The sequence below is a fragment of the Puma concolor genome, chromosome B1, assembly GCF_028749965.1.
Source record: "Puma concolor isolate L17-30 chromosome B1, mPumCon1.1.hap2, whole genome shotgun sequence".
Lineage (NCBI taxonomy): Eukaryota > Metazoa > Chordata > Mammalia > Carnivora > Felidae > Puma > Puma concolor.
Genome location: NC_141670.1, coordinates 101524681 through 101537333, shown reverse-complemented (window position 1 = coordinate 101537333; position 12653 = coordinate 101524681). Strand labels below are relative to the sequence as shown.

Genomic DNA, 12653 nt, shown 5'->3' with positions numbered 1-12653 from the left:
TCTCTCATTTAATCTCTCTTTCTTTCTGAGAGAGAGAGAGAGAGAGAGAGAATGAGCTGGGGTGGGGAAAAGAGAGGAGGAGAGAAAATCAGACTCCACACTGTCAGCACAGAGTCTGACATGGGGCGGGATCCAATCCCACAAACCGTGAAATCATGATCTCAGCCAAAATCAGGAGTTGGACACTTAACACACTGAGCCACCCAGGCGCTCCTCTCTTAATTTCTTTTTAATCTCTTCTTTTTAATAGTATTGTCATTTCCATATGAGTGGACATATTACTATTATTGTTCACTCTAGTTCTATCAAGCTTACAATGAGTAGAAATTGCTCTTATAATCTGGCAAATATTTGATGGTTAGTCCTAGGCTTTGATTAATTCCTTTAATTTCATAGTATACAAAGATAATTTAGTGAGAGGTTGGGAGATGTTCTACCAGGATTGACAAATAAATTCTATATTAATTAGGTGATTAGGCTTTTAATATGTGTAAGTTAGTACAATTGAGTACTTTTTCCTTGGTTCCATCACTACTTCATGCTCATAACAGGAACATATGTCTCATGGTAGTAGACACACGGATGTATAGCATCCAAATGAACCTCAACCAGAAGGCTTGTCAACATTCCAGAAATAACTGACATACAGCATAGTCTCAGACGTTTGCCACTCCTTTATATCAGTGCTATAGAATCACTGAATTGTACAAAAAGTAGACTTTGAGGCACACCCTTGTTTTACTGATATGTATCCAGAGGTTAAAAGACTTTAAAAGAAGGATGAAAGGAAGGTATTTTATCTAGTTTGATATGGAAGAGACAGAAGTTAGAGTTTTTCACGGCCTACTTAATATCCATTTCACGGTGATGCCCGTGGTATTCTGCCTAGATAGAGCGGGAAGCAGGCCTTCCTTGTGGTTTCTTCGATTAAAGCAGAGACTTACTCGGGGCGCCTGGGTGGCTTGGTCGGTTGAGCATCCAACTTCGGCTCGGGTCATGATCTCACGGCTTGTGAGCCTGCGTTGGGCTCTATGCTGAAGGCTCAGAGCCTGGAGCCTCTTCAGATTCTGTGTCTTTCTCTCTCTCTCTCTGCCCCTCCCCCGCTCACACTCCATCTCTCTCTCTCTCTCAAAAATAAATAAAATGAAAACATTAAAAAAAAATTAAAGCAGAGACTTACTCATTAGCTAACTCAGCATGAGATTCTCTTTTCAAGGGGATGACTAGAGGGTGACAGAGTCCAGGGCTTGACACACCTTTACTGAAGCCTTGAAACCTAAGGGCTTTAAATGGTTTTCCAGCGGGGACCACTCTAAGACAACTCAGGGAATGTATGGTGCAGGTCTAGGGAAAAAAAAAAAATTACAGGGCTCAGCTTATGATTCTCCCTGCAGAGAGAAATGTTGAAAGGTAACCTTGTGCTGGCTTTGGCAGCACATATGCTAAAATTAGAACAATACAGAGGTTAGTGTGGCCCCTGTGCAAGGACTACACGCAAATTCGTGGAGTGTTCCATATTTTTTTTAAAAAAGAAAGAAACAAAAGAAAAAAGTTATCTCCTATCTTTCTCCTTTTCCCGTTAACCTGCTGTCCAGTTAACATAGAGCACTGTGAATAAAATCCTGCTTCACGAAAAATGGCGTGAGTCTTCCAGTCTGACCCCAGTTCCCAATTCTCAGTGGAGCTTCAGCCTATTTTTTGTGAAAGAAAGTCAGGTCTAATTTCTCCTAATTTCCCTTTGAATAAACTTCAAAATCGCCAAAGCGAACCTAAGGATAATTTTATGACAGATCAGTCTTAGAGATTTGCTGAGGGGAAGGTCTAAAAATCAAATGCAACAGGCTTGATTTGTACCCTGGTTTGTTGTGGTTATCCTGCCCACCTGCCTTCACTTTCATGACTTGGGAATAAGAACTGATTTCTCTTTCAGGAGATGGGGGAGAAAAGGAAGCAATTAGATTGTATAATTTAGGGAAAGGAGCTAGAATAAGTAACTACCAGAGAACAGAACTGAAGGATAAGGATTTTAGGATTTCTGTTTCTGTTACTTATTTGTTTCCTTGAACCTTAAGGCCATTTGACTTGAATGGGGTGTTTACAGCTTTGAACTACCGAAAAATAAATTTGGCAAATACAATTTTTTAGTGTTTATTTATTTATTTTTGAGAGATAGAGGGCAGGGCAGAGACAGAGGGAGACAGAGAATCCCGAGCAGGCTTCGCACTGTCAGCTCAGAGCCTGATGTGGGGCTTGAACTCACGAACCATGAGATCATGACCTGAGCAGAAATCAAGAGTCCAATGCTTCACTGACTGAGCCACCAAGCACCCCAGAAAATACAATTTTTAAGTGAAGTCATTTAACTCATTTTCTTTTCCTCCACGTGTTATATTCCAAGGTGCCCAAATTCTTAAGGCTTTGCTTATAAAGCCATTCAGAGGTGTATGGATTACAACAGGACACATCTTGATTCCATTTCATTCATAGTTTTTTAATTAAAAACATGCATTCTTGTATTCATTTTAACACACATATATCCTGATGGAGTACCTCATCATATGGACCATGTGCTTTGCTCGGCGTACGAATCTAACTAATACACAGTTCTTATTCTCAACAAATTAACAGTCCAGTGGAGGAGACAACAGATGAAAAATAAGTTGCAGTATACTATAGTACATACAGAGGTTATCTGTATGTAACAGAATTTAGAGCTTCAATTGTATATCACAGAAAGTGGCGTAAGTGCAAAATGGCTTTTATTGACTCTTAGAGATGAAATGTTCAGGGGGAGGTCTTTCACTGTATGCACAAATACACGCCCATGGATCCTCATCTTCAGTCATATCCGAGTAGTCTTGTCTTTGCCAGGCTCATACCATTATCAGCCCGTGTATAGGAAAATAGAGACTGTTAAAGATAGCCAAAACTGGAATCAAATTTCATCATCAAATTGGCCCAATTTGTTTGGTGAATGCCTGCCTTAACCTAGAGCTTCAACTGGTATGCCCAAGCACACTGGCTACTATAATAATACTGGCATGCCTTGAATATGTTGTATATGCACTGGGGTATCAAGTCCCTTCTGTCTTGGAGTACAGTCAGGCAGAGACCCGGGCTAGTCAACTCTGGCTTAGATTTGCTCCATTCTTTTATCTCAACGTGCACTCTAACAATATTTTTTTCTTTGTTTTTGTGGCCCATACCATGAACAAAGACTGGAAAGTGCTGCGCTAACTAATATTGATCAATAGAGAGCTATAGCACTTTGCTCAGCCCCTCCTTGAAACGCAACAGTGTCAATTTTATGTGAATTCTATGGATGGAGAGTGGGGGAAGGGGTGCGATTCCTCTAAGACACATTTGAGAGGTTGTTGGCAGAACTAGGGAATGTAAAACAACAAATGGCCACTCGATACAATGGTAGAGGTCTGATTCTATGTTCCATTGACAGGAAATTAGAGCTTTTCTTGTTCTCTAGAAATAAAATATAGAGCTTAAGTTTGAAATATTTGTCAATGCATCCACTGGCAAAATATTTTAAGATTGTTGCCTTTTTACATTATAATAATTAAATCTTAGGATAGTCTTCAAGAAAAATACTAATTTTTAACTTGCAAAGTAATAAGCAATTTGCATTAGTTAAGAAACAACAAGGGGAAGGTTAGGAGCGGAGGGCTTGTAGTGGAATTTTTCAACAAAAGGTCACCCCTGTGTGCAGTCCTCTGTTCCATGGGAATGACAAGTACCTGATGACTTCTGCATTGCCATCATTTATAGGCCTGGGACATGCTTTTAACTGTCTGAGGGAAATTCGTTCCTCAGGGTTATTGCAAATAAGAAGATCTGATTAGTCAATTATCCCTTTGTCTGAAAGAGGCCATTAAATTTGATGAAGGAAGCTGTCAGTGCATTAAAAGGTACAACTGAGTGAAAGGTGGGAACAAATGCTGACAAGTATGGTAAACATGAGACACACCTGACAGGACACAGGACAAGCTGAGCAAATGGCTCATAAAGCTGATTTCACAGAGGACAGTAAAATCCTTCCTTTCAAGTGGTTTGACTTTTTACCAAGCATTTATATGGAGACAGGGTCTCCTAAGGAAAGCGGACTGCATGTTTTTACTGGATTTCGCAGACATCAGTCTTATATAATCATCCTTTATTATAGTACTAAATCTATTAAATTCTTATAGTCTTTTTCCTTTACATAAACATTTTCTCTGACTAAAAACAGATATTCACTCTCTCTCTCTCTCTCAAGCGCAATCATTGTTTTTGGCAGTTACTCTTCTATATCTCTTTTAAAAGTCATGGAGAATTGGGTTTCTGCTGTAGTGACGGTTGACATAAGGTAATGATTTAGAAATAATTACAAAGAGAAAGTGGCCTGAGGAGGACCCAACAACTTCCCTTTCTACTAAGAAATTTTATAGCTACTGCTTCATAACTCCTCTAGTTATAGATGATTTCATCCCATAACCACTATAGTAATAGTCATTGTTAATATCAAGGCCTCCAAAGGATTAGAGATTTATTTTGTTTTTAAATAAGCACCCAGACATTTAGATATTTACTCAAGGGTTATCTGAACCTCACTGGTCTGGAAAATACTTTAATTCATGAACATTTAATAGTTTCTTGGAAGATTTGTAGTTTTGGGTCACTTTGGAAGGCTTTGGGTCATTTTGGAAGTCTGACTTCTTGGTAATTTTTCACAGTAGTCTGATACTCTCTCATCGTACTGTCTAATGAGACATCTACATGTTTATTGTTTAAGGCTGTGGGTCAGATGTCGAGTTATTCCTGGTGGCTTGACCATGATTGCTACTGGGCAAGAACTTCTCTCTAATTTATACCCCTTTATTAGCAATGTAATGCTAGCTACTGAAACAAATAAAGCCCAGATTTTTTGTGGCTAAACAGAATAGAAATTTATTTCCCACTCCTATCAGGTCTAAGAGGCAGCATGGGCTCTCCTCCCTACAGCATGTAGGGACCAGGCTTAGGAAACACTTGGTTTTGGTGGCTATTCTCAGCCTCAAATCTAGCCTGCAGAGAGGAGAAGAAAGAATGGAGAATCTAATGGCAGAATTTTTTTTAAAAAAATATTACTTTGGCTCACTCTTCACTCACTGAAACTGAGTGTCAGGGGTCTACCCAATATAAAAGGTGTTGGAAAGTGTAGTTCCTTACTGGAGAGCTGCTTCTCCATGACAACAGCACATGATGGAAGAAAATCACAGATATCTGGTGGACAATAGCAGTCTCTCCACAACCTGAGCATGACACTTAACTCCAAAATGCATTGGAGAGAAATCTTCTCCACCTTTCAGTGGATTTTCAGTTTGGAAAGTCAGAAACAGTCCCCTCTAATTTTTTTAAGTTTTTATTTTGATGCTAGTTAGTTAACATACAGTGTAACATTAGTTTCAGGTGCACAATATAGTAATTTAACGCTTCCGTACATCACCCAGTGCTCATCATGACAAGTGCATTCCTTAATCCCCATACCTATTTCACCCATCCCCTCATGCCCCTCCCCTCTGGTAACCATCAACTTGTTCTCTACAGTTAAGAGTCTGTTTCTTGATTTGCCTCTCTCTCTTTTTCTCCCCTTTGCTTATTTGTTTTGTTTCTTTAATTTCACATATGAGTGAAATAACGTAGTATTTGTCTTTCTCTGACCGACTTGTTTCACTGAGAATAATACTCTCTGGCTTCATCCATGTCATTGCAAATGACAAGGTTTCATTCTTTTTATGGCTGAGTAATATTCCATTGTGTGTGTGTGTGTGTGTGTGTGTGTGTGTGTGTGTGTGTATCATATATATCACATCTTTGTCCATTCATCAGTCGAAAGTCACTTGAGCTGTTTCCATAGTTTGGCTATTGTAAATAATGCTGCTATAAACATCAAGGTGAATGTATCCCTTTGAATTATTTATGTATTCTCTGGATAAATACCTAGCAGTGCAATTGCTGGATTGTAGGGTAGTTCTCTATTCAACTTTTTGAAGAACCTCCATAATATTTTCCAGAGTGGCTGCACCATTTTGCATTCTCCCCACCGCTACGTAAGCATTTCCCTTTCTCCATATCCTCTCCAACACCTGTTGTTTCTTGTGTTACTGATTTTAGTCGTTCTGACCAGTGTGAAGTGATATTGCATTGTAGGTTTGATTTGCATTTTCCTGATGATGAGTGATGTTGAGCATCTTTTCACGTGTCTATTGATGGTCTGTATGTCTTCTATGAAAAAATTTCTATTTGTGTCTTCTGCCCATTTTTTAGTTGGATTATTTGTTTATTTTTCCCATTGGATATTCTTTCTTGCTTTGTTGAAGATTGACTTTATGAATGTGAGTTTCTTTCTGAGTTTTCTATTCTGTTCTACTGATCTACGTGTCTATTTTTGTGCCAGTACCATCTTGTTTTGATTACTAAAGTTTTGTAATATAACTTGAAAGTCCAAAGTTGTGATGCTTCTAGCTTTTTTTTTTAGGGTTGCTTTGACTATTCGGGATCCTTTATGGTTCCACACAAGTTTTAGGATTGTTTGTTCTAACTCTGAAAAATGCTGGTAGTATTTTGACAGGGATTGCATTAAATGTATAGATTGCTTTGGGTAGTATAAACATTTTAACAATATTTGTTCTTCCATTCAAGAGCATATAATGTCTTTCCATGTCTTTGTGTCATCTTGAATTTCTTTCGTCAGTGTTTTATTGCTTTAAGAATATAGGTCTGTCACCTCTTCAATTAGGTTTATTCCTAGGTATCTTATTGTTTTTGGTCCAATTGTAAACAGGATTAATTCCTTAATTTCTCTTTCTTCTGCCTCATTATTGGTGTATACAAATGCAACAGATTTCTGTGCATTGATTTTGTATCCTGTGACGTTACCTAATTTGTTTATCAGTTCTAGCAGTTTTTTGGTGGAGTCCTTCAGGTTTTCTATATAATGTATCATGTTCTCTGCAAATAGTGAAAGTTTTACTTCTTCCTTGCCAATTTATTTATCATTGCCTTGCAATTTACTTATGCCTTTGATTTTGTTGTTGTTGTTGTCTGATTGCTATAGCTAGAACTTCCAGTACTATGCTGAATGAAAGTGGTGAGAGTAGACATCCCTGTCTTGCTCCTGACCATAGAGGAAAAGCTGAGTTTTTCCTCAAATAAGATGATACTAGCTGTGGAACTTTCATATATAGCCTTTATTACATTGAAGTATGTTCCCTCTCAATCTACTTTTTTGAGGGTTTTTATTATGAATGAATGCTATACACTTTGTTAAATGCTTTTTCAGCATCTATCAAAATGATCATATAGTTCTTATCCTTTCTTTTATTAATATGATGTGTTACATTGTTTGATTTGCAAATATTGAATGACCCTGGTAACCCAGGAATAAATCCTATTTGATCATGATTAATGATTTTTTTTTTTTAATTTTTTTTTTCAACATTTATTTATTTTTGGGACAGAGAGAGAGACAGAGCATGAATGGGGGAGGGGCAGAGAGAGAGGGAGACACAGAATCGGAAACAGGCTCCAGGCTCTGAGCCATCAGCCCAGAGCCCAACGCGGGGCTCGAACTCACGGACCGCGAGATCGTGACCTGGCTGAAGTCGGACGCTTAACCGACTGCGCCACCCAGGCGTCCCGATTAATGATTTTTTTAACGCATTGTTGGATTCAGTTTGTCAGCATTTTATTTATTTATTTATTTATTTATTTAACCACAGTAATTTTAGTGTTTTTTTGTTTTTGTTTTTTTTTTTTTTTTTTTTTTTTTTTTTAAATATTTAAGGGGTGCCTGGGTAGCTCAGTCGGTTAAGTGTCCGCCTTCGGCTCAGGTCATGATCTCACAGTCTGTGAGTTCGAGCCCCATGTCGGGCTCTGTGCTGACAGCTGAGAGCCTGGAGCCTGCTTCACATTCTGTGTCTCCCTCTCTCTCTGCCCTTTCCCTGCTCATGCTCTGTCTCTCTCTGTCTGAAAAATAAACATTAAAAAAATATAAATAAATAAAAAATATTTAATTACTTTTGGGAAAGCACAAGTTGGGGGGAGTGGGGCACAGAGAGTAGGACAGAGGATCCAGAGCAGGCCCTGCACTGACAATCTGACAGCAGTGAGCCCGATGTGGGGCCCGAACTCACAAACCACCAGATCATGACCTGAGCCAAAGTTAGACACTCAACGGACTGAACCACCCAAGTTCCCTAGTTTGCTGGCATTTTATTGATAATTTTTGTATCTATATTCATCAGAGATATGGGTCTATAGTTCTCTTTTTTAGTAGTGCCTTTATCTGGTTTTGGTAATGCTGGCCTCATAGAATGAATTTGAAAGCTTTCCTTTCTTTTCTATTTTTTGGAAATAGCTTGAGAAGAATAGGTACTAACTCTTCTTTAAATGTTTGGTAGAGTTCTCCTTGGGAGGTCATCTGGTCTTGGACTTTTGTTCCTTGCAAGTTTTTTGATTACACACCCACTGTCATTGCTAGTTATTGGTCTATTCAAGTTGTATGTTTCTTCCTGTTTCAGTTTTGGTAATTTATACGTTTCTAAGAATTTATCCATTTCTTATAGGTTGTCCAATTTGTTGCCATATAATTTTTCATAATATTCTCTTATATTTGTTTGTATTTCTATAGTGTTGATTGTTATTTCTCCTTTATCATTTGTGATTTTATTTATTTGAGCCCTTTCTCTTTGCTTTTTGATAAATCTGGCTAGAGGTTTTAATCAATTTTATTAATTTCTTTCAATGAACCAGCTCCTGTTCTATTATTATTATATATTTGTTTAGTTTCTATATCATTTATTTCTGCTTTAATCTCTATTATATGTTTCCTTCTTCTGGCTTCAGGCTTCATTTGTTGTTATTTTCGTAGCTCCTTTAACTGTAAGGCTAAGTTGTTTATTTGGTATTTTTCTTGCTTCTTGAGGTAGGCCAGTATTGCTATAAACTTCCCTCTTAGAACTGCTTTTATTGTGTCCCAAAGGTTTGGACTGCTGCTTTTTCATTTTCTTTTGTTTCCATTTATTTTTTTTAAATTTCTTCTTTGATTTCATGGTTGACACTTCTATTATTTAGTAGCATGTTACTTAACCTCCATGTATTTGTGGTCTTTCCAGATTTTTTTCTTGTACTTGACTTCTGGTTTTATAGTGTAGTGACCAGAAAAGTTATATGGTATGACTTCAGTCTTTTTCTATTTGTTGAGGTCTGTTTTGTAACTAAGTGATCTTTTCTGGAGAATGTTCTATCTGCACTTGAAAAGGTTGTGTATTCCACTGTTTTGGGAAGAAATGCTTTGAACATATCTGTAAAGTCCATTAAGTGTGTCATTCAAAACCATTGTTTCCCTGTTTATTTTTCTATTCAGACAATCTGTCCACTGATGTAAGTGGAGTGTTAAAGTCCCCTAGTATTATTGGGTTATTATCAATTAGTTCTTTTATGTTTGTTAATAATTATTTTATATATTTGGGTACTTCTGTGTTGGGTGCATAAATATTTAAAATTGCTATATTTTCTTGTTGGATTGTCTCCTTTATTATTATGTAGTGCCCTTCTTTTTGTCTTATTACAGTCTTTGCTTTAAATTCCAATTTGTCTGATATAAGTATTCCTATTCCAACTTTCTTTTGACCTCCATTTGCATGATAAATGTTTCTCCATCCCCTCACTTTTAATCTGCAAGTGTCTTTAAGTCTAAAATGAATCTCTTGTAGGCAACATATAAATAAGTTTTGGGGTTTTTTTATCCATTTTGTTACCCTATGCCTTTTGAATGGAGTGTGTAGTTTGTTTATATTCAAAGTTATTATTGATAGATACGTATTTATTCCCATTTTATTACTTGTTTTGTGGTTTCTTCCGGAGACATTTTTTGATTCTTTCTTGTCTTTCTCTCTTTCATGTTTTACTGATTTTCTTTAGTGACATATTTGTGTTTCTTTCTCTTTATTCTTTGCATGTTTATTACTGGGTTTTGATATATGGTTACCAGTAGATTTGTATATAACCTCTCCTGAAATTAACAGTCTATATTAATTTGATGATCATTCAAGTTTGAACCCATTCTTTTCTCTTCTCTCCCCACATTAGGTATATATTATTATATTCTATATCCTTCATGCGTGTGTGAGCTCCTTGACTGATTTTTACAGAAATATTCGTTTTTACTACTTTTGTGTTTGCTGCCTTTTTACTGTCACTTTTGGTCTCTCCTTTCCACTCAAAGAGTCCCGTTTAATATTGCTTGCAGAATTGGTTTAGTGGTTTAGTGGTTTAGTTTTTATTTGTCTGGGAAACTTTATCTCTCCTTCTATTCTGAATGATAGCTCTGCTAGATAGAGTATTCTTGCTGGATGGAGTAAAATTGAACAGATTTTTCCCATTCAACACTTTGAATATGCCACTCTCTTCTGTCTTGCCAAGTTTCTGTTGAAAAATCTCCAACTAACCTTATGGGTTTTCCCTTGTAAGTGAATGACTGCTTTTGTCTCGCTGTTTTTAATGTTTTTCCTTACCATTATATTTTGCAGATTTAATTACAATACGTCTTGGTGTGTGCCTGCTTTTATTGATTTTGATGAGAGTTCTCTGTTCCTCCTGGATCTGGGTTTCTGTTTCCTTTCCCAGGTTAGGAAAGTTTTCAGCTATTATTTCTTGAAATAAATTTTATGCCCCCTTTTATCTCTCCTCATCTTCTGGGACTCCTATAATACGAATGTTATTACATTTGATGGCATCACTGAGCTCCCTAAGTCTATTTTCTTGTTGCATAATTCTTCTTTAATCTCTATTGTTCAGCTTCATTGTTTTCCATTACTTGGTCTTCTAGTCATTAATTCATTCCTCTGCTTCTTACAGCTTGCTGTTCGTTGCATCAAGTGTGTTTCTAATCTCATTTATTGTGGTCTTCATCTCGGATTGATTCTTTTTTAACTCTTTTATCTCTGTGGGAAGGGTCCTCACTGATGTCTTCCATTCTTTTCATAAGCCCAGTGAGTAGCCTTATGGTTGTTGCTTTAAATTATCCATCAGGCATGTTACTTATATCTGTGTCAATTAGATTTCTGGCTGTGGCCTTATCTTGTTTTTTCATTTGGGATAAATTCCTCTTTCTTCACATTTTGTCTAACTCTCTGCATTCTTCTGTGTGTTAGAGAAGCCAGTTATGTCTTCTCCTCCTGAAAGTAATGACCTTATGAAGAAGAGGCCATGTAGTGCCTAGGGCCTGGTGCTTTAGGGAATGTCTTCAGTGTGTGCTGCATGTGTTCTGCTGTTGTGTTCTGGCTGGTCTATCCTCCAGGCCAGTTGTCAGTAGAGGCTCTCTTTGCCTATAGGCAGTGTTTGGTCCTTGGCCAGAATGTGGCAAGTTTTGACTAGGTAGGCTCTGGTCTGCTTGTGAAATTAGACCTGACATTACTTCCAAGATATCTGAGGCCCTGCAGAACTCTGGGAGTCTCTTGGGAGACATGGTGAGTGTAGGGTTTGTGCTGGTATTCTGGAGGAGGGGCCTGCTGCACTAGCACTAAAGCAAGCTTAACTGAGAGGGGCAGTCCCACCAAAGCACAGCAAAAGTGGGGATTGGTATAAGCAAGTTAGGCAGCCAGTGTTAGCATTGCACCCCTGCAGGTGGCTCTGTGTTTATGCTGAGGGGAGGGAGAGGGAAATGGCATCTGCCAGAATCTTTGTTCCTGGAGAGGTATCTCTGTTAACTCTACCTCTTAGGTATGTGCTTGGATAAAAGTGAATAATCTCCCCACTGTGTTCCCAGCCATGCTTCAGATTGCTGTTTCCACACTGTTTCAGGTTGTTTGCCTGCCTTCTCTTCAGGAACAGATGCAATGCCCTCTGAGCTCTATCTTAGCCAAGCCCACTGACTTTTAAAACTCTAGGCTTTAAACACTGTTGGTAGCAAGAACTCACAAAATTCAGTCCCTCTGATTTTCCAAGCCAATGGCTTTGGGGGAACATTCTCCTCGTGCATTCGCTGGTGTACTCCTGTTTCTCTTGCCTTTCTCTGCAACCACGGCTTCCTCTCTTCCACAGCAGCTGTGATCACTTTCTCCCCTAAACTCTGTCTCTGCACTTCTTACCTTTTTCAATGTGGCTTCTTCCTTTCCTTTAGTTGTGGAGTTTGTTCTGTCAGTCTTCAGGTTGATTTCTGAGATATTTAAGAGGATTTGATAGTTATCTAGTTGTGTTTATGGGATGAAGCGAGCCTCTGGTCTTCCTACTCTGCCCCATCCTCCTGCCCCCTGTCCTCTAGTTTTTTTCTTTTTTCCCCAAAGTTTAAGGTAGTAAAAAGAACATCTTCAAATTCCAAGTGCCTAATGGTCTTAGGAATCCATACAACCTCTGAGAACACTGTACCCTCTACTGACCAGATCTATATGACAATGACCAGAGTCTCATTCCCCCCGATAAGCCACTAAAAAGTTTTCTGACTTTTTAGTGAGCTGAGGGTCTCCCTGAGTTCTAGCTATTTGTTGCCATATGGTGAGGATTCATGTTAAAGTAATTACTTTTGGCAAACAAAACTAACATCATAAATTCTAAAAACTAAAAATGTTCCTAAGGTATGAGTCTTGTGTTTTTTTGTATAAGTCACATGACTATTTTCTCAG

At 38.0% G+C, this 12653-nt stretch overlaps 1 long non-coding RNA gene and 1 other non-coding gene across 2 annotated transcripts in view; both read left to right on the top strand.

Annotated features, from left to right (window-relative positions):
- LOC147581777 (uncharacterized) overlaps window positions 1-12653 on the top strand; it is a 115359-nt gene that overhangs the window by 86726 nt on the left and 15980 nt on the right. The window lies entirely within an intron of this gene.
- LOC112859144 (U6 spliceosomal RNA) lies at window positions 1419-1522 on the top strand. Its single transcript, XR_003223461.2, has one exon. It is a non-coding gene; the product is annotated as a U6 spliceosomal RNA (small nuclear RNA).